Consider the following 7,202-nt stretch of genomic DNA (forward strand, 5'->3'; position numbering starts at 1 on the left):
TGCACACAGATTTCCCAAATCCGATTCAGTGGGAAGCAGATTGCGGTGGCCAGCAGGATTTCGGAAGTGCAAAATGACTCACCATGATGTCACCTCCAAATGGGTCTTCCTTCCCCCTTCCTTCGTACGAAAGGAAACTTAAATTACCAGGAAGAAATAGTTGGATGTGGAAACCTGGCTGAAATTCTTGGCTCAGGACTGCTGTCAGCCCGAGGCTAAGTTTATACAACACAAACTCACCAGGCAAGGGGTCAAATAAGTTGTGTTTTAACAGCGTATCAAACAGACACTTTTTTAAAATCAAAATTTAGGATATAAAGCCATGTTTCTCGATTCACAAGGCGAGTCCACCAATAGATCAATTCAGCAACCAAGTAAAGCATTTATGAGAATTCTACCCTTCAGCCAATAGGCCTGGATAGGCGTTTCTCAACTTCTGCCACTTTAAGATAGGTGGACTCTCAAATCCCAGAATTCCTCGGCCATCCACGCACTTCATGCTGGCAAGGGAATTCTGGGAGTTGTAGTCCATTCATCTTAAGACATGCTGCCAGGGGAATTCTGGGAGTTGAAGTCCGCACACTTAAAACATGCTGGCAGGGGAATTCTGGGAGTTGAAGTCCACACACTTAAAACATACTGGCAGGGGAATTCTGGGAGTTGAAGTCCACACACTTAAAACATGCTGGCAGGGGAATTCTGGGAGTTGAAGTCCACACACTTAAAATATGCTGGCAGGGGAATTCTGGGAGTGGAAGTCCACACACTTAAAACATGCTGGCAGGGGAATTCTGGGAGTTGAAGTCCACACACTTAAAACATGCTGGAAGGGGAATTCTGGGAGTGGAAGTCCACACACTTAAAGCATGCTAGCAGGGGAATTCTGGAAGTTGAAGTCCGCACATTTAAAACATGCTGGCAGGGGAATTCTGGGAGTTGAGGTCCACACACTTAAAACATGCTGGCAGGGGAATTCTGGGAGTGGAGGTCCACACACTTAAAGCATGCTAGCAGGGGAATTCTGGGAGTTGAAGTCCGCACATTTAAAACATGCTGGCAGGGGAATTCTGGGAGTTGAGGTCCACACACTTAAAACATGCTGGAAGGGGAATTCTGGGAGTGGAAGTCCAGATACTTGAAACATGCTGGAAGGGGAATTCTGGGAGCTGAAGTCCGCACACTTAAAACATGCTGGCAGGGGAATTCTGGGAGCTGAAGTCCGCACACTTAAAACATGCTGGCAGGGGAATTCTGGGAGTTGAAGTCCGCACACTTAAAACATGCTGGCAGGGGAATTCTGGGAGTTGAAGTCCGCACACTTAAAACATGCTGGCAGGGGAATTCTGGGAGTTGAGGTCCACACACTTAAAACATGCTGGCAGGGGAATTCTGGGAGTTGAAGTCCGCACACTTAAAACATGCTGGCAGGGGAATTCTGGGAGTTGAAGTCCACATACTTGAAACATGCTGGAAGGGGAATTCTGGGAGTTGAAGTCCACACACACGAAACATGCTGGCAGGGGAATTCTGGGAGTTTAAGTCTGCACACTTAAAATATGCTGGCAGGGGAATTCTGGGAGTTGAAGCCCACATACTTGAAACATGCTGGCAGGGGAATTCTGGGAGTTGAAGTCCGCACACTTAAAACATGCTGGCAGGGGAATTCTGGGAGTTGAAGTCCACATACTTGAAACATGCTGGAAGGGGAATTCTGGGAGTTGAAGTCCACACACACGAAACATGCTGGCAGGGGAATTCTGGGAGTTGAAGTCCGCACACTTAAAACATGCTGGCAGGGGAATTCTGGGAGTTGAAGCCCACATACTTGAAACATGCTGGAAGGGGAATTCTGGGAGTTGAAGTCCACACACACGAAACATGCTGGCAGGGGAATTCTGGGAGTTGAAGTCCGCACACTTAAAACATGCTGGCAGGGGAATTCTGGGAGTTGAAGTCCACACACACGAAACATGCTGGCAGGTGAATTCTGGGAGTTGAAGTCCGCACACTTAAAACATGCTGGCAGGGGAATTCTGGGAGTTGAAGTCCGCACACTTAAAACATGCTGGCAGGGGAATTCTGGGAGTTGAAGTCCGCACACTTAAAACATGCTGGCAGGGGAATTCTGGGAGTTGAAGTCCGCACACTTAAAACATGCTGGCAGGGGAATTCTGGGAGTTGAAGTCCGCACACTTAAAACATGCTGGCAGGGGAATTCTGGGAGTTGAAGTCCGCACACTTAAAACATGCTGGCAGGGGAATTCTGGGAGTTGAAGTCTACCTATCTTCAGGTGGACAAGGTTTAGAAACACTGCTTTAGAGACCATGCTGCAAGAATTAGGTTGGGGCATTGCTCACTGCCAGCCAAAGCTACTGGGTGTTGAGGGCAGAGGGATATCCCAGCCCTTTTGGGATGCTAATCATGGTTTATGGCTGAGAGCGAGTGTGGGAGGAAAGTGTTAGACCTTGATGGTAAAAAGCAAACAACCCCCCCCCCAACAGAAATTAGGTGAAATAACTCTTCAATTCATCTTACAATTCTGCCTTTTCATCACACTTGTAAATTGGAAAATACTTGGCAGGCTGATAGGGTGAATCCCTTTTATCAGTGTTGCTGTTGTTTCACTCTAAGAATAACCCCTCCTACCTGACTCAGAGTTTGAATCATTCAATCACAGGGTTACAAGGGACCTTGGGAAGTCTTGCAGTCAAACCTCTCCCACTGAAGCAGGAGACCTTGCACTGTTTCAGACAAAGGGCTGTCCAGTGTCTTCTTGAAATCCTCCAGTAAGGGAGGCCCAAAACCTCGGGGCATCAGAAAATGTCTATTCCATTCTAGGTTGGATTTCTTTTCTTTTTTTAAAGTTTTTTTTTAATTTTTCTCTAGCTTAAAAGTGTACATACAGTGGTGGGGGGGCGGCATACAAATCGAATAATAAATAATAATAATAATAATAATAATAATAATAATAATAATAATAATTTAGTCAGACACCAATTGTGCAAGTTCTCCCACTTAAAAAGATGAGAGAGGCCTGTAATTGACATCATAGGCAGTGTTCCCTCTAATTTTTTTTTGGGGGGGGGGCGGAAAAGTATAGTGTCTGAGCGGTAGTCCCTTCGGGACTGGGCGGCACACAAATAATTAATAAATAAATAAATAAATAAACAAACAAACAAACAAACAAACAAACAAACAAATAAAAAACCCACCCTGTTTTGCCTCAGAGAATTTCAAAATAAAATACTGTACTGTGTGTCTATAACAGTGAGCTCATAATAGGGCAACTCTATCAATATCAAAATGCCACTTAAATAGTTGAGCTAGTTTCAAACTAGATTTTGATTTTCTTTCTCTCTTCCTTACTCCCATTCTTTTTCTTTCTCTTTTCCTTCCTCTCTTTTTTCTATCTGTTTCTCTCTCTTCCTCTCTCTCTCCTTCCCTCTCACTCTTTCCCTCTCGGCTTCTGGGCAGGTTTGGAAAACTCTGAGTTGATGATGATTTTTAAGTGAGCGATTGCTTACTGCTCAGCTTAGAGGGAACTATGATCATAGGTAGACTTCAACCATGAGAGACAACATGAGAAAACACATCCGATAATCACATTGTCTGATTTTTAATGAATTTCTTTCCAAATTATGGTGGAAAATAAGTATTTGGTCACCTACAAACAAGCAAGATTTCTGGCTGTCACTGACCAGTAACTTCTTCTTTAAGAGGTTCCTCTGTCCTCCACTCATTTCCTGTAGTAATGGCACCTGTTTGAATTTGTTATCAGTATAAAAGACACCTGTCCAGAACCTCAAACCATCACACTCCAAACTCCACTATGGTGAAGGCCAAAGAGCTGTCGAAGGACACCAGAAACAAAAATTGTAGCCCAGCACCAGGCTGGGAAGACTGAATCTGTAATAGGCAAGCAGCTTTATGTGAAGGAATCAACTCTGGCAGCAATAATTGGAAAATGGAAGACATACAAGACCACTGATAATCTCCCTTGATCTGGGACTACATGCAAGATCTCATCCCGTAGGATCAAAATGATCACAAGAATGGTGAGCAAAAATCCCAGACCCACATGGGGGAACCTAGTAAATGACCTGCAGAGAGCTGGGACCAACGTAACAAAGGCTACCATTAGTAACACCAGGGATTCAAGATTCTGCAGTGCCAGATGTGTCCCCCTGCTTAAGCCAGTACATGTCCGGGCCCGTCTGAAGTTTGGAGCATTTGGATAATCCAGAAGAGTATTGGGAGAATGTCAGGTCAGATGAAACCAAAGTAGAACTGTTTGGTAGAAACACAAATTGTTGTGTTTGGAGGAGGAATAATAATAATAATAATAATAATAATAATAATAATAATAATAATAATAATAGTGAAGAGTCCAGAGACAGGAGGCTAACAAGACGGTTCCTTTATTTCAGCTCTTTAAGACAAGTGACATTCAGCTGGAACGCGTCTGCCTTTAACAGAGAACAGGTGCTCCTTTTATACTTTTGCGGCTCCCGCCAAAAGAGAACTGTCAGCGTCTGAGCCAATCAGGCGCGACTTCTATTTTTACACAGCTTGCATAGAGACAGCATTTTTTTTACATAGGAGCAACTATTTACATAGGATTCAACAAATAATAATAATAATTTATTAATAATAAATAATAATAGGATGCTGAGGAAGGATGCTGAGTTGCATCCAAAGAACAGCATACCTACTGTGAAGCATGGGGGTGGCAACATCATGCTTTGGGGCTGTTTCTCTGGAAAGGGACCAGGACGACTGATCCGTGTACATGAAAGAATAAATGGGGTCATGTATTGTGAGATTTTGAGTGCAAACCTCCTTCCATCAGCAAGGTCACTGAAGATGTAACGTGGCTGGATCTTTCAGCATGACAATGATCCCAAATACACCGCCAGGGCAACGAAGGAGTGGCTTCATAAGAAGCATTTTAAGGTCCTGGAGTGGCCTAGCCAGTCTCCAGATCTCAACCTTATAAAAAACTTTTGGAGGGAGTTGAAAGTCCGCGTTGCCCAGTGACAGCCCCAAAACATCACTGCTCTTGAGGAGATCTGCATGGAGGAGTGGGCCAAGATAGCAGCAACGGTGTGTGCCAACCTTGTGAAGACTTACAGAAAATGTTTGACCTCTGTCATTGCCAACAAAGGATATATAACAAAGTATTGAGATGAACTTTTGTTATTGACCAAATACTTATTTTCCACCATAATTTGTAAATAAATTCATTAAAAATTGGACAATGTGATTTTCTGGATGTGTTTTCTCATGTTGTCTCTCATGGTTGAGGTCTACCTATGATGTCAATTACAGGCCTCTCATCTTTTTAAGTGGGAGAACTTGCACAATTGGTGTCTGACTAAATACTTTCCCTCTCACTGTATATAACAATACACATACCTTCAATGAATAATCATATGATTATAAAATATCTTATATAAAAAGGGTAAACTATCCTAAATCACATTTCAAATCACAAATTATATCATCTAGGAGAAAAGAAAACCTAAAAAGTTGAAATATAATTTCAATAGCTAATTTTAATTTAATGAGCGACAGACTCAGCCATTTTTCTTCACTTTTCAAATCTAAAATCATATTTTTAAACCTTAAATTCCATTTCCAATCTATTCTAGTTTAATTTTAAGCATATGCTACATATTTATCTAATGCTGCCTCCTTTTCTCTTTTTGTCAATCAGATTCTCTCAATCATATTTCTCATTTCTTTCTTAATTATTTATTATTCGATTTTTTTATGCCACCCTTCTCCTTAGATTCAGGGCGGCTTACAACATGTTAACAATAGCACTTTTTTTAACAGAGCCAGCCTATTGCCCCCACAATCCGGGTCCTCATTTTACCCACCTCGGAAGGATGGAAGGTTGAGTCAACCTTGAGCTGGTAATGAGATTTGAACCGCTGACCTACAGATCTACAGTCAGCTTTAGTGGCCTGCAGTACTGTGCTCTACCTGCTGCGTCACCTCGGCTCTTGCAGGGGAATTCTGGGAATATCTCCTTTATATCTCTTATATTACAGTTCTAGGTTGGTTTCCATTTTAATGATCCTGCTAGATCTAGGATCACTGAAAGCTTCTAAATGCACTAAAAATGACAAGACTGTGGCTGATTTGAAAGAAGGCAGAGTCTGTTATCTGCACTGGTTGTGTAAAAATATCGTACATCTCAATTTTATTTTTAAGAGCCCCACTAGGGGGCAGCAGCTAACCAATCTTGGCTGATCTTTGGAAAGAAACAACAAAAAACACCATCTGGACTGTAAATGCAAAGAAAGGGGACCATCAGGAGATGCCAGCGGGGGGGGGGAGGGGGGAAGCCCAAAACCATTTGCAAGAAAACCACTTTTACTGCCAGAGCAACTTGCATAGGTCGATTCAGACAGCCTAAGTCAGGGTGAGGGGGGGGTGGTAGTAGCCAACTTTGATCAATTTGCAAAGATGAATCAAGATCAGCTTATTTAACTACTACCAGCGAATAATAATAATAATAATAATAATAATAATAATAATAATAATAATAATAATAATAAAAATAAAAATAATAAAAATAATTTATTAGATTTGTATGCCGCCCCTCTCTGGAAACTATGAAAATATATTACGTATAGCAAACCATACGGAAACAAAGAAATTGATTGTCAAGAGAATTTACTGTAAGATACCCATAGCAGTATTTGTATAAATGTAAATGCGACAGTTTATTTTGTCTTATTTAATGTTTATTTTTTTAATGTATATAATTCAATAACAACTATTTTTTTTATTTAAAAAAAGAATCAGGGTCGGCTTACTTAACTATTACCAGCGATGAAAATATATTATGTATAGTAAAACATACAGAAGCAAAAAAAAGGTTTTTATCTATTTATTCGAATCGAAAGGGACTTTGTGGATCATCTAATCCAGTGATGGCGAACCTATGACACGCGTGTCAGCACTGACACGCGTAGCCATTTTTGGTGACATGCCGCGGGGGCGAGAACACCGCCTCCCAGCTGGGCGCGCCTGCGCAAAGCGCAGGCTCGCCCAAACGCTGCCTTTGGCAGCACAAGCATGCCTGTCCGGCCGGGGGAAGAATCGCCCCGGTCGGACGTCCGTTTCAGCTGGGGGGGGGTACCGCCGCCTCCCAGCTGATTGGCGCGGCGCCAAGCGTCGGAGCCCACCA

The sequence above is a fragment of the Erythrolamprus reginae genome, chromosome 13 (assembly GCF_031021105.1).
Source record: "Erythrolamprus reginae isolate rEryReg1 chromosome 13, rEryReg1.hap1, whole genome shotgun sequence".
NCBI classification, from domain to species: domain Eukaryota; kingdom Metazoa; phylum Chordata; class Lepidosauria; order Squamata; family Dipsadidae; genus Erythrolamprus; species Erythrolamprus reginae.